Source organism: Bacillus rossius, chromosome 1 (assembly GCF_032445375.1).
Source record: "Bacillus rossius redtenbacheri isolate Brsri chromosome 1, Brsri_v3, whole genome shotgun sequence".
In the NCBI taxonomy this organism is placed as follows: domain Eukaryota; kingdom Metazoa; phylum Arthropoda; class Insecta; order Phasmatodea; family Bacillidae; genus Bacillus; species Bacillus rossius.
The window spans coordinates 369391174-369417756 of NC_086330.1; the positions used below are offsets into that span (position 1 = coordinate 369391174).

The following is a 26583-nucleotide window of genomic DNA, read 5'->3' on the forward strand; positions in this document are numbered from 1 at the left end:
TTTATTTCGCATAAAAAATTAGATTTAATATGTCGATAAGAACCATAAAAGCCTTCGTAGGTAATGGAACATCGACCATATGTGATGAGTCAGAGCGACATTGACACTCTAGCAACAAACAGGGGAAACAAAGATGTCGACATTAAAGATGGCGGCCTCCAGCAGACGAAAAAAAAATGGAAGATATGTCAGAATCGAAAAAAAAATGGCTGTGAAATCAAATCAAAGATGGCAGACATGTTATTAGAATTAAATATGGCGACCGTGACGAAAATTACAACGTTTATAATCCAAGATGGCTGCTGTAACGAAAAGTGCAACGATGACGTCATACACATCAAAGCTGACATGCGTAACAAAAAGTGCCTCATTAGTGAGCGGGGTGCTCTTTTTAAAGCTGGCAGATCCAAAGATGTCTTGATTCAATATGGCGGCTCCAAGATAGCCACCGGGGTCAAGGTCAAAGGTCAAGGTCAGGTCATCCAAGATTGCAACCGTGACGTCACAATCCAATATGGCGGTCGGAGGAAAAATATGTAAACAATCATCAATCCACAGTCTAGAAGCATGTCCTTGGAGGAACTATTATACACTACAGTTCTTAAATTATATTTAAACATTGTCGATGTAGCGACAGGGTAGTTTTCTGTGTCTGTTAAAGCCATTCCGTTTTATTTTAGAGAAATAAGTAAGTATTAGCTTATAACAAGTAACTAACGAAAAATTGTTTTTGTTTGTCTTTTAAAAATATTAAACCTAAAATCTTTGTAAAACTAAAAAACACTCATCAAAGTAAAAGGCTTTGACTTTTTCTTTCCTCACGGGCCGCGGGGCCCAAAGGCAGCTGCTTATACTGCCTACATGTATAATCCGGTACTGCGCTGATTGGTCGCAAGCAGAAATCGGCGCATAGTACAGAGAACAGTTAGAAATTTTCAACTTTCTGTGCGCCGTGCGCATGCTGTTTTGCTGTGCGTATGCTATTTTCCAATGTGAGAGCTGCTGTCTGCTTGTGTATATTCAACATCTGCACGTCTGTGCTTTGGCTTTTTAACTCTTAACATGATAGAAATTTTTGTTTTTCATTCAAACGTTTTATTCACTGGAAAAAAAAAACACTTACAAAGGAGTTTAAAGTGTTCAGGTTTTGTGGAATTCACTGAACCTATCGTTATTCTGTTTTTTGACGTGACAACGTCTAATAAATCGATGAACGCCGGCTGCACGCACGAAAAAGTGTCCCGTTACACACATTGTCCCGTTACGCTGTGTCCTGTTACGCTCATTGTACGCTTGCGCCGCATCTTCGTTTCCTACTTTTCCGTTAAAGGAATAAACATATTGAATTGATGAGTGCAAATAAAAGTAAATTTATCAATTCAATTGTAGATTTAATTTCACTCCTTTGCATCCATACAAAATAGTGATAATTCAATAGAAATGATTCAGTTTTATTCATAAAAGTATGCAATCATTTCATCAATGTTTTGTTATGACGTTGTCACGTTAAACTATCGTCCGTAAACCGACTTTACAAACAACCAATTTTTTTTTTTGTTAACGCAGGAATGCGTGGACTGTTGGTCACAATGCCGTCGTCCGTAACACAGCTGACTGTTGTGTGGCGTTCGAGTATCTCGGAACTTCCCCCCACGCTTCCCGAGTAGACCGCTTCCCCTCTCGCCATGCTATCACATTACCCCTCCTCCGACCAGGCTTCCCCCCCTCCAGAAGCCGTGACAGTGCAGGGACGTCAGATCGCCACAGCGTGCTGGGGAGCGCTAAGAGCTGGTTGACTGTGACTTGTGTTTTCGTTGGCTGACGTGGGTTGTGAGGCGTCGTGGGCTGCGCGGACATTTTAGTGCCAGTTCGGACCAGTTGTTGTGGCGCGTGCGTGGTTTGGCTGAACGATGACGTCGTGAGTGCTTCTGTACCCGACTGAAGAACATACATACAACCGTGCGTGACTTTCGTCCCTGGAAACCAACCTTCTCTGCAGCCACAAGTGAGTTTTTTCTTCTTGCGTTTGCTTTTGTCTTCGTACTTTTGACACGCACACGTTGTAACCGTACCCATGCCAGTGCGCTTTTGCCTTTTTCCGTTGCATCGGAGATTTATTTGGACTTCGGAATGCTACTAAGATAAGTTTTTTTTAGAGCTTACCAATAAGAGAGAAAAAAAATCAACACACACTGAAAGAGTAGAAAATTATTTAATAGTGGCAGAGTCGCAATGTTCGCGCAGAAACGTTTTCAAACAGAAAAAAGTGCTTTTAAAATACTGTGTGATAAGTTTTCAGTGGAAATTTTTGGTTTAGTTGCATAACGCATGCTCTGCAGTGTACCGTGCAGGCATGCAGCTGATGGGTTTGAACGCCAGCCAACTACGCACGTAGAAATGTTGGCCGCCTGACAATTGTCTACTCTTTGTTTGGGATCCCAGCTTGTACGTGCTATGCGACGGGTCACGCAGTTTGCCTTGCGAACAAATCTCCATAATGAAAGCTTAACAGTATTTGTGGGTGACATTAAAGTTGGTGCGAAGTTTATTTACTGGGCTGAAGTTATATATTTATTTCGTGTCTGTTAGGTTGGCGGTTCTGGCAGCTGGGAATGTTTCCAACACAGGTTGTTGAAAGACGGTCTGGAATCCTTTGAAGGTCGCGACGCGAGAATGCGCCCTAGGGGATCAGGGTTTACTACAGCTGTACAGTGTTGTGCGAATACTTCACGGAAAACAAATCACAGATAACAAGTAGTAAACATTTTAACTGAACATTTATTTATTGATATGTTAGTTTTATTAACAAAAATCAAGGAGAAATATAGTAATTTAAAAAAAAAATCGTATTAATGGCGGCTTAATGGCTGTTTTTAATAACTTTAATTACTGTAGTTGTTTTGACGAAGACTTAAAAGCATCTGCTTAACTTTATTAACTGTATAGTTACGGAAGTTTTGACTAGGCTACTGCATATAATTTTCCAATTCAGCCGTCCCGAAATCGGAAATACCTAGATTTTGTTTGACTTATATGAGGGGTTGGCTGGTTCAAACCACGTTTTAAATACGGTTTAAACTATGGATTAAACTAAGTGGTTTTTATTTAAAAAAAAAAAAAAACACAAATTATGTTGTAAATAATGTTTTTTTAAAATAAAATATAATTTTTTTAATGAAAGATCTGATTCCTCTCTAATAATAACAAAAATTAGCTTATTGATGTTTCTTGTGATTGACGGGAACAAAAAAAATATATATATACTAATCAAGATCTTATAATTTAAGTATATTATTTGAATAAGTTGTAAATTATACCCAGATAAATATTCCTGTAAAATGATATTATTAGTGAATTGTGGATAAAGTGTAAGAAAAGAGGAAATAATTTATTATTAAAAAAATCATTCTGTGGGAAATCCCCAACTACTGTAAATCACCTGTATGTGGGAAACACCCGTTCTATGGAGAATACTCCTCCTGTGGGGAAATACCCTTTCTGTGATAAGTCCCAGTCAGATATGCAGATTTGCTGGACTTCGGTTCTTTGATGTACCTAATAACTTTTTTGGTTCAACATGAGTGGCAGATAGCGGTATATTGTATGGCGTTTTTATGTAGAGAACCAAAATAACTTACGTAATAAAAAAAAAGGCTGGTTAAAAAAAACATGGTTTAAACAAAAAAAAAGTTTGTTTGGTTTAAAACAAAAGTTTTTTTTTCCAACCCTACTTATATATAGGTACTTTCAGTGTAAAATCCAATGTTTACTGTCAGTTCTTCGCAAATTAATAGAAGTCATAAAATTGAAACTTTGTGAAGGTTGTAGGAAATAATTATTCCTTTCATATAAGTACATATTATTATTTTGGATGTCTTTGAGTTCCCCGCCTCTCCGGACACGCAAACGATGTACAGAGCTTCAGGAGAAAAAAAAATGCTATTCGAAAACTATTCAAGATATCTGAGTGGGGTCTATTCACAAAAAGCATTTAAGGAATTTTTTGAGGGTCAAAAAGTAGATTTAAGTGTATTAAGATATAGTTGATTAAGCTTTTAAAATGTTATTTTTATTAGAGATAAAATGGCTAAAGGCGTATTTTTAGAGTAATTTTTCGGCATAAAACAACCGGTTAAGATTTTCGAAAGCACTTGAGGGACTTGCATTACACATGTATCTTCATTTCTGTGCCATATAATGTTACAGTTACTGCTCAGACTTCACAGTTGCCCTAAGCACGAAGAGAAGACTGCGCGCCAGTTCTGAGCCCTGAGCTTAGAGGCGATACCACGCTGGAAGCACCAGTGAGTTTCGCACTTATTATCCCGCCCCACTAACACAGATACACTCCTGACTAGGCGGGCCTACATATATGTAAAAACAGGTTTATTCACAAGACACATAAGTCGACTTGGGTTCGATTTCATGGTGGGATCAAACCAGAAATTGTCTCTAGTTTTCTCCACTAATTTATGCCGTCAATGCTGTCTAATTATGTCGACGAGACGTTAAGCCACAATTCATTCTGAGATCGCAGATCATGTTACATAACCCGACAGAATATACAGTAGGATACACAAACAAAAATACACTCCCAAAAATCTCATAAACAAACGTTCATGCACCGAGCAGAGTTGCTGTTAGCGTAGCCGGCTACTCTGCAGATAGAGCAGGAAATATTGCCAACAGTTGATAAATTAATATGGTTACCAGAAACTTAAACATTCCAAGTAGGAAACAACTATAATTCGCATTTGCAGATATATTACATGAAAAAAACACTTAAATTTTAATATCAGTGATTATAACATTTTATTCACATAAAAATACCCTAACTCGCAGTAAGCGTAGACAACAGCCCCACTTGTGAACAAGTGAACCGAACTACTCAGTACTGGGATTCCCCCCCCCCCTTCTTTCTCCCTATAACACGTCTCAAGCTGTCTACTGTTACTAGAAAAACGTGCTCAATCGATCTAGACGTGACTCTTTCTCCCCTAATATTTTTTTTAAAAACCTAAAATTTTCATTCGTTTTTTAATTAATAAATAATAAAACCAATCAGCATTTTCAAACAACTAGATTTCTTACTAGCAACCAGATAGTTATGTGGCAATACTGAGATCTGGGTCAAATTAGGACGTCAGAAAACACAATGAAACTTTTAACGAACTATATATAAAGCTATTTTTGGCGGGGAAAAAACATTTGAAAATGTGATAAATAAGCGTTTGACGCCATCTTAAAATGATTCGGATACAATTACTGTTTGATAAATATAAAACCTTGATAGTTGGAATGTTAAATAAAGGCTTGCAAAACATTCCTGTCAGGTCTACACTAGATTCACAAACGGGGACGCACCACAACGCCGAAATGCCAAATTGACCACAACGCCGACAGCTAGAAAACTGCTGTGTACCACAACGCCGAAATACACTAACGCCGAAAAATGTCATTGCAGGACTGCCACAAAAGGTTAGGTTAGGTTAGACTAGGTTAGGTTAGACTAGGTTAGGCTAGGATAGGCTAGGTTAAGTTAGGTTAGGTTATATTACGCTAGGTTAGGTTAGATTAGATTAGGTTAGGTTTGATTGTGGTATTTCGGCGTTAAGGTACATTTAAGAAACACACACAAATTCATTCTTTGTTATTTCGGCGTTGTGGTACACAGCAGTTTTCTAGCTGTCGGAGTTTTGGTCAATTTTGACATCCGGCGTTATGGTATTTCGGCGTTGTGGTAACGACCCGATTCAAACAAGGGTTTGAGACAGTTTAGGCAAGGGGATGGGGGGTGGGAGGTTTATGGTGTCGCTGCGTTTCCCAACTTCACTTCCGGCCACACCATTGTTTGTTAGTTATCTGCACACCAGCACAGACATTACCATAGTGCAAATGCCTTCTTTGACGTCAGAGGCTCTGTTCATTTCCTTTTGGGTCGACCCGACGACACATTGTGGATCTTTTTATTTTCCCCCGTACGTGTCTTCTACTACCTTTTGGTTCGGTTCGGTAGAGCTAATGAAAACATGTTGTTATGTCCTTGGAATTAATCAGATACGATTACACTTTAATTCAGGTCGTGTTGGAATTAGCTCTTCATTCTTGCCTGAAAGATCGTTAACCCTCAAATTTAGATTTAAGTCTCCACTCCAGTTTTGTCTTCAAACACCCGAGACCTTTATGCATCATTGTAACATCATTAATTTCACAACCCTTAAGGAGTGAACAGTTGAAAAATACGTATGTCGGTTTGCACTTGAGACAAAGGAAAGTATTTCTCCATTTAATTCACCTGCAAAGTTATTTCTTGGATTTTACTTATCTAAGCGGCCGTTATAAAGTAATGCTCTATGATTCGGCGTTATATTTGACCAATACCAATAGGTAGAAACCGGAAAAATTCGCGATTTCGATGACCTCTAGGATAGACTCAACAATCCCCTACATACTCGGGAAAATGCCACCTGCTCATTGGCTATTGACTCGTGACACCTGTCAACTGGGACGCTTGCGATTCGATTATTTTTTTGGTTGAAGGTTTTCCATTGGCTTAAAGTCCTTCAGATAAATTGTGAGTCAATCACAGAAGCAATATAAAGATACAGTTGTTGTATTCTAGCATATCATGAAATGAACCCGCTAATTTTTCCGGTCTCTACCAATAGGATAATAATTGCAATGGCTTTTCGTGAAACCACCTGAAAACTAGTTTTAGTTAGACTTTTTTTTTGGGGGGGGGGGGGGGCCGTTGAGTGCTAAACTGGCAGAGTAATATTTACTATCGATATTTACTTGAATATCATAGAGTTAAAACACATAAAATGTTGGAGGGAAAATAAACTGTATTATTTGTGTCAAAAAATTCATAAATGTATTTCGTCAAATATTTAAAAAAAAACTGGTATTTTACGCGTACTATCCAAGTTGCGATGTATTAAAATTAAATGCCTGCAAATGAATCTGTTTAATTACCTTTAGAGTTGAGTAAAACATATTATATGAGGTGTTTTTGGGAAATGTTTTGGTGTGGTTGGTTAGTTTGGAAAAAAAAAGTTTGGTGGGGAGGGGTGTCCACAAGATGAGTTCTTACCTCGCATGGAAACTAGTCTAGTTACGTACCTGGTCATCACTGCACATTACCTGTCGGACCATGAGATTTTACAGAACAGTGTATATGATACTTGCATTAAAGAAGACAACAATGTTTTGTTTTCATACTTTTTTTTCTGTGTATGTACCTAGATGACACCCGAACAGAGAACCTCTTGTATCCGAAAGTACCCGAATTGTTAGGGACGGTAAAAAATTCGCGGGTTCAATGACCGCTAGGATGGACTCCACAGTTCTGCGTACACTCGGGCAAATGTCTACCCAGCCATTGGCTGCTGTCTTGTGAGACGTGCCAACGTGCCGATCGGTAAGGGCATGCACAATTCGCGAAAAGAATTCGAGGCCAGCTTAGATTTAAAAAAAACTGTAGCATTGTCTGTGTGTTTCGTGACTGGTAGAATTTCTTTCAGTTGCATGTCATACTATTAGCACACCAATCACAATAATACAGTGTAGGAAGCAAACGAGTCCTGAGTGGCCCGGGTTAAAAAAAAAAAAAAAAAAAAAAGCAACGACTTCTCTCTGCAGACCGCCGCCAATCACAAAGGAAGGAACCGCTGGTGCGGCTATACCTTGTTGCAGTCCAATAGGCGTCCAGATAATATTGCGAAAAATGCCTGCCCTTTACCTATCTGTGATTCGTAGAGACCTGTAAAATTCGCGGATTCATTTCGCGATAGGATAGAGTCCAAATACTTGTGACATTATTTTGCTTCAGTGATTGGGCCACAGTTTATCTGAAGGACTCTGGGCCAATGAAAAATCTTTAACAGAAGAATTAGCGAATCACGATCATTCCAGTCAACAGGTGTTACGAGTCGGTAACCAATCAGCAGATGTAATTTGCACGAGTGCATAGAGGATCATGGAGTCTATCCTTTAGGGATTTGAAATCGCGGATTTTACAGGTCTCTAGTGATCAGATTGATCGGATACAGATGTGTAGAGACCGGAAAAATTCGCGGGTTCAATGACCTGCAGGATGAACTCCATAGTTCTACGTACACTCGGTCAAATGTCACCCACTCATTGGCTGCTGTCTTGTGAGACGACGTCCCAACGTAGCAGTCTGTAATTCGATAAAGCTTTGGTCGGGGCGTTTCTCTTTGGCCCAGAGTAATCCAGGTGAGCTGTGAGCCAATAGCAAAGGCAGCACTGAGGTATAACTATTTGTATTTTAGCCTATCGCGAGATGAATTCGCGAATTTTTCCGGTCTCTGCAGATGTGATGTGGTGTAGTGGTTCTCATTGACCCAGAGTCCATCGGAAGAGTTGTGAGCCAACAGTTGAAGCATTCCCCCCGGTGTGTGCGGGTTGTGCGTGCTGAAGTTGGCGGGAAGCCTTCATTTCACAGACGAGAGAGCCACACCCGAAGTTCATGCTCGCTTTTTTTTTCGTTCTATCGTATTGTACAAACCGGCGTGGCATTAAATTTTGCGGTCGATTAGGATAGGTTAGCTACATTATAAATATTTAAAAACATTGTGGATAGTTGGTTATATTAGGTAAGTATAGCTACATTAAAAATACTGTAAAATCATTTATGGTCGCTTAGCAAATAACTTTTTAATATGTAGCTATTCAGGGCTAGGAAACCGTTTGCATGATTTCACAGTATCTTTAATGTAGCTATCCTAACTAAATCAACCGTCCACAATATTTTAAAAGTATTTATAATGTAGCTAACCTAACCTTTTACAACGAACAAAAAAAAAAAAAAACCGAAGATGCACGATCGGGAGTTTGGCTCTCTCGTCTGTGAAAAGAAGGCTTCCCGAAGTTGGCAACCCTGCGAGCGTGCGCGTGCGGCGCGCCTGTGCGGGCGGCCTGATTGCGCTAACACGTGAGCGCGACTCGCTTCCGGTCACCGGGTCCGCGCATTCCGCGCCTCACCACTCAAGGGAGTTCCGTTCCGGCCCTTATTTATTTATAATCCCCGCATTTCGGGATCGCGCGCGCAGACAAACCCCGGGATCCACGGATAATCCCGGCATTCGGGATGGCAAATGAAAACATTCAAAAAGAATTGTAAAAATCATATTTTCAAAGTGATTTTACTAACAAAGTAAATATATGTTCTTAAACAATAGTCATTTATGAGTAGAGACCGGAAAAGTTCGTGCTTTCGATGACCTCTAGGATAGACTCCACAACCCCCTACATACTCAAGCAAATGGCACCTGCTCATTGGCTACTGACTCGTGACACCTGTCAACTGGACACTTGCGATTCGATACTTTTTTGGTTGAAGGTTTTTCATTGGCTTAAAGTCCTTCATATAAACTGTAAGCCAATCATAGACGCAATATAAAGGTACAGTTGTTTGGATTCTAGCATATCGTGAAATGAATACGCGAATTTTTCCGGTCTCTATTTATGAGTAATCAGACTTGATATTCACACAATCACTATAGAGTTTTTCCACAAAAACCATAGAGATCTCCTTTAATTTAAATAAACTAATAATATTATATGTAATTAATAAATTTAAATGTTTATGTAACAAAAAATAACATCTCTATAAATTTAAGTAAGCATTTTACTTCTACACAACAACAAGGTGGGTAGTAACAAAAAAACATTTCATATATTAAAATAAGAATCAGTTGAACGTAACATTATGACAAAAAAAGATAACCCTGAACTGCAAGAACATACTGTCTGTTTACTATTCACAATTGTAAGCAATAATAATATGACATTCTAATTTGTAACACAAGCATTATTTTAGGTAATATACGCTAACTAACCACAAATGGAAAAAAAAAAAAAAAAAAAAAACCATTGCTACTTACGTGATCCAACGCGCAGATTTTTAGACACCTTTTCACTCACAGTCACAACTTTCACAAATCACAACTTCACTGTTTGCAAGCAAAAACGTGACTAAAATCAGCTGTTAAAACAAGATGGTCAAATAAAAAAATCAAAATGACACTGACTGATAAAATGAGTGGATTTCGTTTGGAAATTTTTCGTTTTTTGAAACCTGAATATTTCAGGGTTTTGAGAAAATATAATTTTTATTGATTTATAAAAAATTGGTATTCCAAAAATAAGACGTTTTGAAACGAAGGCTACATAAGAATTGTTAATCTAAAACTATAAACCACATGAATTCATGTTTTTAGAACATGGTAGGCTTGAGATAAAAATTGGCTTTCAAGATAATAAAAACCATTAAAAAAAGAGTTGTATGGTTGAAAACGTTTTTGCGAACAACTAATTATGGTTATGTTGTCAATTAATTTGAAATCGTGTTTACAAAACGAAATATTAGAAGCAAAATAACTGAGGGCAGCACAAACGTCTGCTACAGGAGGTCTCAGTTATCGGTAGAGACCGGAAAAATTCGCGGATTCATTTCACGATATTCTAGAATCCAAACAACTGTACCTTTATATTGCTTCTGTGATTGGCTTACAGTTTATCTGAAGGACTTTAAGCCAATGGAAAACCTTCAACCAAAAAAGTATCGAATCGCAAGCGTCCCATATGACAGGTGTCACGAGTCAATACCCAATGAGCAGGTGGCATTTGTCTGAGTGTGTAGGGGGTTGTGGAGTCTATCCTAGAGGTCATCGAAAGCGCGAATTTTTCCAGTCTCTAGTTATCGGGAATCACATATGACAATTATTCTTATATTTTCGAGGCAAGCGTGCGTTATTAATAACTTTTGATGTGTCTCAATTAATTTTTAATTCAAATATCAAACTATATAACATGTTGAAACACAATGTAAATACATGCTATGATAGCAGCTAAACAAAATATAAAAAAAAAACTACAAAAACTTTAAAAACTATAAGAGTTGCCGGCGGTAAATTGTAAAAAATTTTAAAGGTTATAATTTCATCCGCCTGTCCGTCGAAAGTTTTGACGGACGGATGGAATTTTCCGAGCCTTCTGATTGGCCGTGGGGTCGAGAAACGCGCGGACGCGACGGATCATAGTGAGCCCAGCCGTACCCACTGTTCTCCCCGAGTTACGTACACACACACACACACACACACACACATCACAACAAACTCGGACCGTTTATAGTGTGTAGGGTCCTCTGCTGTCGTGTTTGTGTTTACACCGCGAGCATCGAGGAAGAGAAGCTCCTCTCTGTTTGCGCCCAGATATCACCGCTTTTATCTCGCCCTCACGAGGGGAGGTCGTGCCTATCTCCCGCTCTCACCTCCCCCCCCCCCCTTCTCCACTCCACGATATACTAGCTGGGGTGGGAAAAACTGATTCTCAGCTATGAGTTCTTCGGCAGAGTCGATTTTTTTTAAATATTCGCGTGACAGTCCGGAAATTTTCGGTAACTCCCTAATGCCCCATGTTCCAAACACCCCCCCCCCCCCCCCCCCCGTTTAGTAGACTCTTTTCTACTCTGTCTAACTCTTCATCCAGATCCATACTCTGTCTCCTGTATACTCCTATGGATAGAGACCGGGAAAATTCGCGGGTTCATTTCACGATATGCTAGAATCCAAACAACTGTACCTTTGTATTGCTTCTGTGATTGGCTTGCAGTTTATCTGAAGGACTTTGAGCCAATGGAAAACCTTCAACCAAAAAAGTATCGAATCGCAAGCGTCCCAGTTGACAGGTGTCACGAGTCAATAGCCAATGAGCAGGTGGCATTTTTCCGAGTGTGTAGGGGGTTGTTCAGTCTATCCTAGAGGTCATCGAAATCGCTAATTTTTCCAGTCTCTAGCTATGAGTTCTTCGGCAGAGTCGATTTTTTTTTTTATCTTCGCGTGCCAGTTCGGAAATATTCGCGAACTCCCTAATGTCCAACACACACCCCTTACCCCCGCATAGTAGACTCTTTTCTACTCTGTCCAACTCTTCATCCAGATCCATCCTCTGTCTCCTGTATACTCCTTATGGAATTAATTCATGCCCTTTGCGTCCCGCATGTCCGTGCCCAGGGATTCCCCTGTGTCCATGCAGTTTACCTGGGTCCAATTTAGCAGAGTTTTAAGCTACTTTTAAGATTAGGGGAGTTAGTCATGGCGCTAATCGCTGACATGGCAGGCTGGCTAAACCCCGCACAAAGGACACGATATATGCGACCCTCTCCCTGAGTGGCTAATCCCAGCACGACCATGCGTATAGATGCACATAGGTCCCTCCCTAAACCGGACCCCTCCCAAATACTCTAGTTTTAGTTAGGTTAGAAAAAATCTGTGCGCTCAAAAAAAAAAAAACGCAGGCGGAGAGGGAGAGGAGTTCCAGGACGGTATTCCAAGACGTCCGGGTAATGTAGCGCATAAGCACTGCCTTGTTGGGATACAACCGTCACCTAACTCGCGGACCGTATACCAGAACCTGTCCAAACTTAATCCCAGTAAGGAAACAAATCGGCAACCGTTTTAATAAACGGAGCTATTCGCGAGGCTAGAAATTGATATAGACGCATTCTTAGCGGACGTTTCGCAACCATCGATACAATTGTTACGGCAAAAGTATACTAGAGACAACAGCACCATCGCACAAAATAATAGAACGGCCTTTATAATTTTCTCGAGTACATTTGAAGTTGCGATTATTTATTATGACCATTAAAGTGTACCAAATATATTCCAGGATAGTTTCGCTACCATACAGTTTAATTTGGCACACCAACACGCTTGGTACGGAACCCGAAGATCACGAAAGTGAATATATACTAGTTACTGGCGCCAGACGCGAATCTGCCAACTGGTCGAAATCAATGGGAATTTGGGCAACAGAACGGCAACGGGTAGGACACCAAAATACGTTCCAGAAATATGGAACTGGCCGTATCCTACCGTGCACTAGGAATACAGTAAGGTTACAGGTGTACCGTAATCAATACCTAAACTCTTATTTTAGTGTCTTGGAATACCGGCCCTAGTCTTGTGGTAAGAGGAATAGGCGAGACCTGTAGTGACTGTGTCGCTGACGACAGATCTCTTCTCTAGCTAGTGACAAGTGACCAGGCCAGTGATAATGCAATTTCTGTGCCTTTGATAGTACAGAGTATAGCTACAGTGCATTGGCACAGACTATCTGGACTCCAAACGCTTTCGCAGGGTAATAGTGTATCAGTTTACAGTCAGAAATTACGTTAAATTGACTTTACAAACAACCAATTTTTTTTATATGAAGAATTTACCTCAGAAAAACGAAGAGTCCTTCGTAATTTCACATAACTGTATCTCCGTAGCTACTACGCAGTATCCCGACTTCTGAGTTCTTTTTTACTGTAAACACGGTGCACACGCGCGTGGAAAAAGAAAGTTTGATTTTGTTGTAAACATAAATAAATAAATAAATAAATATATATATATATGAATGTGTTGTTATTACTCCAAGATTATTCTTGTGGATGCATGTCAAAAACCAAGTAAACTCAGTACACGTAAATGTTCAAATATCCGTGGATGATTTGTAACTGCGCTCATCGGTAATTCAAGGAGCAAGTATCTGAGAGTGCAGCTGAAGTGTTCCTGGACCACAGCAGCCCTGTTGTCGCGACTCGTTCCATCAGTCAGGACAGCCTTGATGCCCGAGTATCGATCTGACAGGTCCTCTGCAGCCCCTGTCCTCGCCCCCAGGGACAGCTGTGTCCTAGCAGCGCGCGGAGGACTGGTGGCAGCCCTGCTGTGGGGCAGAGGGCGGTTGGCAGCCCTGCTGTCGGGCGGAGGGTGGCTCCTGCGCTCGGCGTACAACCGTTTTTTTTTTTGACGTGACAACGTCTAATAAATCGATGAACGCCGGCTGCACGCACGAAAAAGTATCCCGTTACGCACATTGTCCCGTTACGCACATTGTACGCTTGCGCCGCATCTATCTCTCTTCCACTCGATTGGAACAACCATCGATTTGACTTTTTCGAGGCACATTCAACTTGAAACACTCCCATTCGTTTCCTACTTTTCCTATCATCGTCCTATCCTTAACAGAATAACACAGATTGGAAGAAGTTATATAGTTAAAATAATCTCTTCGTTAAAGTAATAAACATATTCGAATTAATGAGTGCAAATAAAAATAAATTTATCAATTAAATTGTAGATTTAATTTCACTCCTTCTTTGTATCCATACAAAATAGTGATAGGCTAATTCAATAAAAATTATTCAATTTTATTCATAAAAGTATGCAATCATTTCATCAATGTTTTGTTATGACGTTGTCACGTTAAACTATCGTCCGTATACCGACTTTACAGACAACCAATTTTTGAAGTCACACTTCTTTAGGCGTGTTATGGAAAAAAAAAATGATAGTGAATTTTTACGATGCACGCTCATCGTGCAATTTAATTTTCACAGAATGAACAAAACGGTACTTACAAATAAAAATTATGTATGTGCTTGAAAATGATATTTTATAGTAATTGTTGCATATTAGTTCATCTGATCAAAAAATATTTATTTAGTGTGAAAATCAGTGATATGAATTGTGTTTATAAACTATTTCAAGTGTATTTATAAAAGTGAGGTTATGTCTCCGTATGTACAAAGATGTCAGTTGCTTGTAAGCTTCCATTGTTGCTGGCAGGGAGTGTCTGTGGGTTTAGTACTAATCTCCTGACCGTTTTCATAGGAGTGTTTGTGAGGTTATGTTTACATATGTATAATTTATTTGCATTATAAATTATTATTACATTATTATTAAAGAAATAATTGAAATTAATAAATTAGAACAACAATTCATCATATTTATTGAATTTTTTGTTAATATCATTTTCTCGAATAATTTACAAAATAAAATAATTAATTTGTTCATGTGCTTATATTATTATTGAATGCTGAGTATTTATTTAATTTTTTTTTTAATTCGATTGATTTTGTACTTTACCAGTCGTGTTTATAATACCACTCCAGTATTTTTATTATTTTATTTCTATTAATTATTAGTTAGTATTTTATTACACCATGTTATCTGACGCGCATACGCAACGCAAGTACACGCACCCATTTTTAATATAATAATAAATTTTTTCCCCTCTTTTTTTTACACTTTGACTAAAATTCACTAAATTAAACAGGACAATTTAACACTCACAAGAGCAAGATTGTGTGTGAGTGCATCTAGTCACTTTAATCTAGTGCGGTACTTTGACTAATGTAAATATTTTTTAAAAAAATTGTAACAATTTGAAAAGAAATAGATAAGAATAACTTAAGAAATCCTACATAAGTTTTTATAAAGTTTAAAGTAAAAAAAGCAGTTAGTTCAAATTCAAAATAAGTATAACATTATTTCAGAAAAAAATATATAGCCTACACATAAAAAAGTCAAAATTTAAAATTCAAAGTAAAATTACAAATAGATAAATTACTATTATAAAACCATATTTTAATATTACAGAATCTCTTTATCATATCAGTTAAATTATTCAGGCAAAGATTTGAAAAAACAAATTTTTCATAAAGAATAACTACAATGTTTGGAAGAAAATATTCTAAATATCTCTGTGAAATTGTTTTATGCAGTAGAGAACTCAGCGACAAGGAACGTTTTTATCAACGGAAAGATTGAAAAAAATCATATTAGTGATTATTTAAAGCCTAATGTAGTGATTATTTTTGACCTTTTTCGCATTTGACTCTTTCCCGAATACAAATGCGCAGATCTGTGGAGTCCAATGAAGTAAATCGCAGACGCTACCGTCTCGCGGTGAATACCAGGCTAGCCTGCACCGTCGTGTAGGCACTGCCAGTTGCTTCAGGTGAACAGGTTTAAGTAGACATGCTTACAAACGCGAAAGTTTTCGGTCACACGGCAGTCGGTATGAAGTGTGTTCAACTGCAAAACCAACTGTCTGCTGCCATGGAATGAATGTGTTGCGGATCCTATTTATTTGAACAAGTGTACCTACCTCAGTTGGAGAATTACCGGCAGCATCAATTTTAAAACAACAAAATATACACCAGTTGATTTTTTTGTTGTAATCGGTTGGGACACCTGTATTTCGCGAATACATTTCGTGTCAAGGTATTTCACAAAATACTGTAGCTTTTCTCCTGTGGTTATTGGCTGAGGTCGGTGAGAGGTGTCGTCCCGCTCTTGACGGGGCCAATGAGAATGTGGTCACCGTACTGCTGCACCCTCGCAATTTGCCATGAGGCCCATCCATGACTCTTAGAAAAAGCTACAGTGTTTTGTGAAATACCTTGACATGGAATGAAATCGCGAAATACAGGTGTCCCTGGTAATCGGTAACTTGTGCCAGGAACATTTTCCATCGTGCGTTTTTCGCAAAGGACTGTTTACACTCTCAACACTCAACCGCTAATCAGATGCTTATGTAGAAGAGATGTCGTTCTGAACTACCGTCGCCAATCTGTTCGCAAAATTTTGAACGTGTTTACCTGAAGTGGTTCAGTGTCCAGTGTCGACTGCGCGACCTGGCGCAGGGCTGCTTCAAGGTCGCACGCAGCCTGCCGGGCGGAACACACAACCTCGCGACAGAGCCCGCAGGTGTGTCGTGAAAGCTGTTACCCACGCGACGCGCGCGACACACGCGTCCTCCGCGGTGAGCGAGGCTCCCAGCTATCGCAGGTCCGCCGTCTTCCTTCCCGGATCCCGGGTGGTTCAGACACCGGAACAATACGTCACACGCTCGGCCTGGGCACTTTCAGACGACGCAGCATTGTGCGCAGGTTCTCACCCTGCCCGCGCCGTCACCGCGGGAGTGTCACGTCATCACCTCACTCTCTCACGTGCTCTCATATGCACTCTCTTGTTTCCAGGCGGTTGAAACCTCTCGCTTCGTACTAGTACTACATACTGCGTGCATGATGATCACCAGTGACCGCAAATATTGGCGGATTATTTTTCGTGATTAATAAGTAGGGACCGGAAAAATTCGCGATTTCGATGACCTCTAGGATAGACTCTACAAACATCTACATACTTGGACAAATACCACCTGCTCATTGCCTACTTACTCCTGAGACCTGTCAAAAAGAATGTTAGTGATTTGATACATATTTTGTTAAGGGTTCTTCACTGGTTCAGGGTCCTCAAGATAAAATGTGGCCCAATCACTGAAGCAGCATGAAGGTAAGCGTATTTTGATCCTAGCCTATCGCGAAATGAATCCGCGAATTTTTCCGGTCTCTATTAATAAGGGCATGCATTTTTAGCGAAAAGATTTCTAGAGTAGCTGAAAGTTGAAACACTGTAGCATCGCCTGTGTTTCGTGATTGGGTGAGTTTCTTTCAGGTACATATCGATTGTTACATCACCAACCACAGTAATTCATAGAGACTGGAAAAATTCGCGGATTCATTTCACGATATGATAGAATCCATACAACTGTACCTTTATATTTCTTCTGTGATTGGCTTACAATTTATCTGAAAGACTTTGAGCCAATGGAAACCTTCAACCAAAAAATTATCGAATAGCAAGCGTCCTAGTTGACACGTGTCACGAGTCAGTAGCCAATGAGCAGGTGGCATTTGCCCGAGTGTGTTAAGGATTGTGGGGTCTATCCTAGAGACCATCCAAAGCGCGAATTTTACCTGTCTCTAGTAATTCAGTTGGAAGTCCCGAGTGGCTCGGTCAAACAAGGCAACGACTTCTCTCGCAGACGGCCGCCAATCACACGGAAGAAACCGCTGTTGCGGGTAAACCTTGTTGCCGTCTAATAGGAGATCCGATTTTTTTCGATAAATTTGCCTGCCTCTAGTGATTAGCTGTATGATTCAAATACTTATACATTTAAGCTAGTTACTGTTTAAATGGAAGGCTTTTAGGGCCAATGGAAAACCCTCAACCAAAAAAGTATCAAATCACAGGCAAACCAGTTGAGACGACTTAGAAGTCAGCTTCAACTGACTGAACTGGCATTATTTGCCCGAGTACACAGAGGACTGTGCAAAGTAGCTTGGCTTCTGGGTTATAGCCGCGTCCAAGGGGAAAATTATCACCGACGTTTCGGTGACTTTGCAGTCGTCATCATCTGGGCAGAGTTTGCACACTGAGGACATTGTAAGTTATTATTCTGCCTTTATACTGTTACGAACGCGAGAGACTAGAGACCCGATGCCAGGTTCGAGGCTGGTTGGCGGCCCTGCACGGCCACGTGCGGTCCGCTGACGTAAGGCATGCCACGCGCGCCTGGCCGGATTACAAGGGTCGTCGATAACCCCTCCCCTCTCCGCTCCCCGTGCATCGTCCTGCCTCGGCGCCGTTATCTATCGCTGAGCGGCCTTGGGAATTCCGCGGGGCCGCCGCAGCGAATTGACGCTGATTTTTCTGGACTGTTCGGGCGTCGGGTCGGTCTGGGATGACGCGACTCGTCACAGCTTCTCTCGTTGGTTCTGGAAAGACGACCCACGACTATTTAAGCCGTGACGCCGGTCTCCGCGGGAGTTCCGAGCGGATTCCGAGCGAAGGGAAGTACGACGCGTAGTTCGAGAGTGCGGCGACTGAGTGGCGCGAGACTGTGTGTGTGGACAGGCTCGAGGTGAGGGGCGAACCACTGTCGAGCCTAGCTCCAGTGAGGAGTGCGGACTGCGGAACTTGACAGACATTGGGTGACTTGAGGATAAACATTTTTAAGTGCGAGTAATTGGTGATAAGGCATTTTTAAGTAAGATTATTTATAAATGATGTAAATATTAGTAAACATTAAAAATGTAATAAAACTCAATTGGGCTATCCCTAACGAACCCAGTTCTTCCCCACATAATTCATCCTAACAATACACTTAAAAATGTTTATAGACACAATTTATATCACTAATATTCAAAATAAATATTTTTTTTTAATTATATGGACCAGTATTCAATAACAATCACTAAAGTATATTATTTAAGAGCACATATTATAATTTTTATATGTATGTAGCCTTTTTTTTTAATCCTGTGAAAATTGCTTTGCATGATGTGCGCATCGTAAAAATTCATTCTCGTAGTTTTTTTTTCATAATGCTCATAAAGAAGTATAGGCTAACTCCATAAAGTGTTTCTGTTGTGTAATGGAGCGCACTATCTGCGAGTGTACCTCAGGAGTGAGATTGTGCCTGTGGTCGTCGGCAAACAGCCTTATCTCGGGCGGCAAACACGCACTAAGTACTGTTTACAAACTATCCACACATCTTCGTCAAGTTACGGGTATCTCAGCAATATTACGGATACTATGTTAATCTTCGTTTGACGTCAACTCACAAGAACAGTTTTGACACATCAAAAACCTTTTATATTTTTCAATTCATACATAGAGACCTTGCAAAATTCGCGGATTCATTTCGTGATATGCTACAATTCAAATAATTATGCCTTAGCGCTGCTTCTACCACTGGTTCACTGCTAATCTGGAGTAATGAGGGCCAATTAGAGACCCTCGCTCAAAGAAGTGTCGAATCACAGACACTCGGTCGAGACGACTCGCAAGTCAGCAGCCAATGAACAGGTGGCATTTGCCCGAGTGTGTAGAGTGTAGTTAAGTCTATCCTGGAGGTCATTACCCCGCGAATTTTTCCGGTCCCTACTAATCGCTTTTCATTACAATTTTGTTGTGAACGTACTGGTGCGCGCGCGTAGATATTGAAATATCGCGGGTCTCGTGTTTAAATATCACTGGCAGGCATCGTTGCTTGGGATATCCTCGCTCTTACTGCTTGCCCTTTGTAGTGAATTTCAACTTCAAACACATTGGTGTTTGCGGATTACTCCGCAGTATCTCTAACATTTTATTGATACAACAAACATTGATGAGCTATTTAAATTATTCTTGCAATGGATAACACTGGATATCACGTGGAAACCTTAAGAATTTACAACTAAGAATTTATATAAACACAAGAACAACCCAAAATCTACTAATATCAAATTTTTAATGCCTAGACAGCACGGAGAATCCCGTGGAATTATTTTAGCTATAATTGTATTTATTTTTCTTTCTAAATTCGTTCCACGTAATTCTCTGCGCTGTCTAGGCTTGTATAACATTTGACACGAATCAAATTTGGCTTGTTCTTGTGTTTATGTATTAACGTTTTTGTAAATTCTTGCGGTTTTCCTATGATAATAAACCTGGGGTAATCCAGCAACGACGTGAGTTCATGAAATAGTTTTAAATCAACAGACAAAAATCGGCGCTACTTTATTGCATTACATTTTACATACATCTCGCTAGTACTGAAAATATGTTTAAAAAATGTATAGTTTTGTGATTAGACCAGATTATTCCTACCTTACGGCCGGCATTCTCGCGTTCCCCTCCCACATGTGCGCCCTAATAGGGTAGGGTGGGAGTAACATTCCAGTTCGCTTTTCATAACATTCCAGAGGTTATTTAAAAATGAACTGTTAGGGATCGCTAGAGACCGGAAAAATTCGCGGGTTCATTCGGCGATAGGCTAGAAGTCAAATACATAGTATACCTTTTAGATGATTTTGCTATTGGCTTACTGTTCATCTGTACGAATCTCAACCAATTATAAACCCTCAACCAAAGAAGGATCGAATCACAGACATACCAACTGAGACGACTCACAAGTAAGCAGCCAATGAACTGGCGTTATTTGCCCGAGTGTACAGGGGAATGTGCAGTCTATCCTGAAGGCTATTGAAACCGCGAATTTTTCCTGTCCCTAGGGATCGCTCCCTTTTGTTTAATCGGGAGGGTATTAGAGCTTCGACAATGACCAGCGGCTGGAGTATGATTGGCCAGTGTTAATTTGACGTTCTGATTGGGGGAGAATACTGTGGCACCGTGGTGACACCCACCCTTGTAGCACCGAGCAGCGACCGGACCGCCCTAGTTAGTGGCAGGGAAATGCGTTCAGGGTGTCCACAAGGGAAAAAAAAATATTTCGTACCAACTTAGGCGAGAAAAAAGAACTAGATTTGAAAAAAAAGTACTAAATTATAATTTGTTATGGTTTTGACAATTTGGGAAGTTATTATGACATTGCAATGCTCTAACTTAAGTATCACACCACACACACATAAATTCCATAGTTTTTTAAAATAATTACGCTTAATAATAAAACATATTGGAGTTACTGTAATATTATTATATTAAAGAAAACAGTACTAGATCTGAACGTATGTACTAGACCACTAAAAAACTTATAAAAGTACTTGATCTAGTACGAAAGTACTAAGCTACTAACTGTGGACACCCTGAATGCGTTGTCCCTGAAGAATGCGTATTTCGCGGTGCTTGTTCGGTTGAGTGGTCGGGGGAAGATAGAGAGGAAGAGAGATAGAAAGAAAGAGATAGCTAGCTAGTTAGTTGTAGCTGTCAGCGTGCAGTCCAGTAGCAGAGTGAGGCGTTGTTGCTGGCGACGCGATTCCTCGAGTTACAAGGTCAACGAGCCCGACCATCCACGCCACATCTGTGGAGGCTGGGTCCTTGTTAAATACATTAGCGCGTGCTGCTGGCGCCCAGGGTTTACTTGAGGGGAGGGAACAACACATGCTTCTGGGTTGTAGCCGTGTCCTTGGCAAATAATTCACCGACGTTTCGGTCGACACTGCAGTCGCCATCATCAGGGAGCAGTTACCTACCTACCTACCTACCTAGTAGGTAACTTCTCCCTGATGATGGCGACTGCAATGTCGACCGAAACGTCGGTGAATTATCCGCCAAGGACACGGCTGCAGCCCAGAAGCCAAGCTACTTCAGACAATGGCTGCGAAAGCCCTGTGAACATTATTAACACATGCTTATTTTTTCAAAAACGTTTTAGCATTATTGTTTGACCGACCTCTGAATTTAAATTTTAATTATAACACATTATCGCTTATTCAATGACAGGTTATTCTTGCACCCAAGTTGTCCTTCCGACCTTAAAATAGTGTGAAAATAATAGATTCGTGAAAAAAAAATTGATCTAGTTACCGTATAACTAGGGACCGAAAAAATTTGCGGTTTCAATAGCCTTCAAGATAGACTGCACATTCCCCTGTACACTCGGGAAAATAACGCCAGTTCATTGGCTGCTGACTTGTGAATCGTCTCAGCTGGTTTGTCTGTGATTCGATCCTTCTTTGGTTGAGGGTTTCGATTTATAATTGGTTGAGATTCGTACAGATGAACAGTAAAACAATAGCAAAATCATCTAAAAGGTATATGTATTTGACTTCTAGCCTATCACCGAATGAAACCGCGAATTTTGCAGTAATGACCGAAAAAATTCGTGGACGCAGGATAGCCTCCATTATCCTCAGTTTTCAAGCAAACCCACAAGTTAATCGGGTGCTAACTTGTGAGGGCGTCTCCACTGGGTAGCTTGTGTTTCGGTACTTCCTTTGACGGAGGTTCTCTAATTGGCCCAGGAGTCCTCCAGATTAACAACGAACCAATAGCGGAAGTACAGGGTGCAGGGAATTCGCGCGGACTCCGCACAGGGGCGCAGGGCAGACGCGCTGGATGGAGAAAGGAACTCCTCCCCCCCCCCACCCCCCGCCGCGGCAATCGATGGCAACGAGCTGGGGCCTAACTGCGGGCGATGAGATAACTGCCTGGCGAGGGGCGCGGGGCAGGGAGTGTCGTGCCACGTGACCCACTTGCGGGGCAGCCCCGCTCAGTGGCGCGCGGTCCCGTTACTGCTGGGGGGGGGGGGGGGGGGGGCGTTTTAGCCACCGGCGACACTGGCGCTGTTGCAGCGAGGTACACCCGCGCTGGCGATTGTTTCCTTCCATCAGGCCGGGCCACTCCCGCACTGGTTGGCTGATGTGATTGGTGTGAGGACCCAGACAACCACGAAACACAGACAATGGTAATAAGTAGGGACCGGAAAAATTCGCGGATTCATTTCACGATATGCTGGAATCCAAAAAACTGTACCTTTACATTGCTTCTGTGATTGGCTTACAGTTTATCTGAAGGACTTTGAGCCAATGGAAAAACTTCAACCATAAAAGTATCGAATCGCAAGCGTCCCAGTTGACGGGTGTCACAAGTCAATAGCCAATGAGCAAGTGGCATTTGCCCGAGTGTGTAGGGGGTTGTGGAGTCTATCCTAGAGGTCATCAAAAGCGCGAATTTTTCTAGTCTCTAGTAATAATTAGAGACCGAAAAAATTAGCGAATTCATTTCGTGATAGGCTAAAATTCAAACTTGTGAACAATTCTGCTGGTTCTGCGATTGGCTCGCAGTTGAACTGGAGCTCTCTGGGCCAATGGCAGATTATTTACCAAAGAAGCGTCGAATCACAAGCCACCCAGTGGAGACGCCTCACAAGTTAGCACCCAATGATCACTAGGGACACCTATATTTCGCGAATACATATCGTGTCAAGGTATTTCACAAAATACTGTAGCTTTTCTCCTGTGGTTATTGGCTGAGGTCGGCGAGAGGTGTCGTCCCGCTCTTGACGGGGCCAATGAGAATGTGGTCACCGTACTGCTGCACCCTCACAATTTGCCATGACTCTCAGAAAAAGCTACATTGTTTTGTGAAATACCTTGACATGAAATGAAATCGCGAAATACAGGTGTCCCTAATGATCACGCGTGTTTGCTTGAGAAATGCATAGGATAATGGAGGCTATACTAGAGGTCATTGAATCTGCGAATTTTTCAGGTCTCTAGTAATAAGTAGAGACATGCAAAATTCGCGGGTTCAATGACCTCCAGGATAGACTCTACTACACTCTACACACTCGGGCAAATGCCACCTGTTCATTGGCTGCTGACTTGTGAGTTGTCTCGACCGAGTGTCTGTGATTCGACACTTCTATGAGTGAGGGTCTCTAATTGGCCCTCATTACTCCAGATTAACAGTGAACCAATTGCAGAAGCAGCGCTAAGGCATAATTATTTGAATTGTAGCATATCACGAAATGAATCCGCGAATTTGCAGGTCTCTAGTAATAAGTAGGGCAGGCATTTTTCGCGAATAAATCTGAACGCCTACTAGACTGCAACAAGGTATACGCACACCAGCAGTTTCTTCCTTGTGATTGGCGGCCGTCTGCGAGAGAAGTAGTTGCCTTATTTAGCCGAGCCACTCAGGACACGTTTACTTCCACACTGAATCACTGTGATTGGTGTTTTAACAATCGTCATGTACCTGAAAGAATCTCACCCAATCACGAAACACAGACGATGCTACAGTGTTTTAACTTTCAGCTAGTCTCGGAATCTTTTCGCGAAATATGCATGGCCCTTGTAATAAGTTGAGACAGGAAAAATTCGCGGATTCGTTCGGAGATTGGCTAGAAGTCAAATACATATACCTTTTAGATGATTTTGCTATTAGCTTACTGTTCATCTGTACGAATCTAAACCAATTACAAACCCTCAACCAAAGAAGGATCGAATCACAGACAAACCAGCTGAGACGACTCACAAGTCATCAGCCAATGAACTGGCGTTATTTTCCCAAGTGTACAGGTGAATGTGCAGTCTATCCTGAAGGCTATTGAAACCGCGAATTTTTCCGGTCCCTAGTAATAAGTAGGGCCATGCATATGGCTAGCTGAAAGTTAAAACACTGCAGCACCGTCTGTGTTTCGTGATTGGGTGTGTTTCTCCCAGATAACATATCGATAGAGACCGGAAAAATTCGCGGATTCATTTAATTATATGCTAGAATCCAAACAACTGTACCTTTATATTGCGTCTGTGATTGGCTTACAGTTTATCTGAAGGACTTTGAGCCAATGGAAAACCTTCAACCAAAAAAGTATCGAATCACAAGCGTCTCAGTTGACAGGTGTCACGAGTCAATACCCAATGAGCATGAGGCATTTGCCTGAGTGTGTAGGGGGTTGTGGAGTCTATCCTAGAGGTCATCGAAGCGTGAATATTTCCAGTCTCTACATATCCAATGTAACAACACCAATCAATAAGTAGGGACACCTGTATTTCGCGAATACATTTCGTGTCAAGCAGGGGCGCAACAATAGGGGAGGGGGGGCAAGGGTATTTGGCCCCCCCCCCCCTCTAAAACCTTGAAGTGGGGGCAAACGTGGGCAAAGAAAGTGCTGTGTAATCAATTTTTAGATAATAAAACTGCTTAAATAGCACCATTTTCCACCTCTTCAATAAGGGGGATCGATGATTCTTTATAAAAAGGTATATTGCCCCCCCTTTGTAAATTTAGTTGTTGCGCCCCTGGTGTCAAGGTATTTCACAAAATACTGTAGCTTTTCTCCTGTGATTATTGGCTGAGGTCGGTGAGAGGTGTCGTCCCGCTCTTGACGGGGCCAATGAGAATGTGGTCACCGTACTGCTGCACCCTCACAAATTTGCCATGACTCTTAGAAAAAAAGCTACAGTGTTTTTGTGAAATACCTTGACATGAAATGAAATGGCGAAATACAGGTGTCCCTAACTATAAGTTTAAACACACGGTTATTGTGGCTGTAGCGCGTGCAGACCTCGACGCAGCGACGCGGAGGGTGAAAGTGCCATCTGCAGGCGACGGGGGCTCACCACGGGCGCCAGGAAGTGCACGGGCTCTCCCCCGAGCGAGCAGCCCCGTTGTCGCCGTGACGCAAGGCGCGGGAAAGCCAGGGTGTCGACTCTCTCCAGGGGCTGACAGACAGGCGCTGCGGAGCTCTTACCTGCTGTTCAGGATTTCGCGCTTAGTAGAGACCGGAAAAAATTCGCGAATTCATTTCGCGATAGGTTAAATTAAAATATTTTTACCTCAGTGCTGCCTCTGCTATTGGCTTAACACTCACCTGGATGACTCTGGGCCAATGAGAAACACCCAACCAAAGCTTTATAAGAATCACAGGCTGCTACGTTGGGACGTCTCACAAGACAGCAGCCAATAAGTTGGTGACATTTGACCGAGTGGACGTAGAACTATGGAGTTCATCCTGGAGGTCATTGAACCCGCGAATTTTTCCGGTCCTTAGCGCTTAGTATGACGACCTGGAAAGACTTCGCAATATCCTCCATGCCTATTGACTCGTGAGACCTGCAACTGGGATGCAATCGATTCGATACTTCTTTGGCTGAAGGTTTTTCATTGGTTAATATTCATTCTGATAAACTGTGAGCCAACCACAGAAGCAATATAAAGGTTCCTTTGTTTAGATTCTTGCGTATCGCGAAATAAATCTGCGAATATTCCTGGTCTCTATTGATTGACATTGGTACGTACACAGAGATCTGCGACTAGAGACGGAAAGAAGTCGTGGATTCATTTCGCGAACGGCTAAAATTCCTATATACCTTTGAGATGCTTTTGTTATTGTCTTACTGTTAATGTGGCCGACTCTGGGCCGAAAGAAACCCTCAACCAAAGAAGTTTTGAATCACAGGCAAACCAGCTGAGACGACTCGAAAGTCAGCAGCTAATGAACTGGTGTTTTTTTCCCCCCTTGAGTATACAGAGGACTGTGTAGTCTATCCTGAAGGTCGTGAAAGCCCCGGATGTTTGCAGTCCCTACCTACCACCCAACCACCAGCCTCAGAAGGAACGCGCGGGCAGTAGGCGCTTCGCTATTGGTAGGGAGGACCGCGACCGCAGCGAGCGTTCAGTCGCGCTGAGAGCAGGCGACGCATCGTCTGTTTCG

General features: G+C 41.4%; 1 protein-coding gene across 2 annotated transcripts in view; it reads left to right on the forward strand.

The window, feature by feature from the left end:
- The first annotated feature begins 1727 nt into the window (after nucleotides 1–1727).
- Nucleotides 1728–26583, forward strand: part of LOC134528423 (protein draper) — a 143155-nt gene continuing 118299 nt past the window's right edge. Inside the window, exon 1 of one of the 2 annotated variants that reach the window (XM_063362025.1) lies at nucleotides 1728–2005. The gene's annotated coding sequence lies outside the window, so the exon portion shown is untranslated. The remainder of the gene's footprint in view (nucleotides 2006–26583) is intronic. The other variant, XM_063362027.1, reaches the window with a different exon arrangement.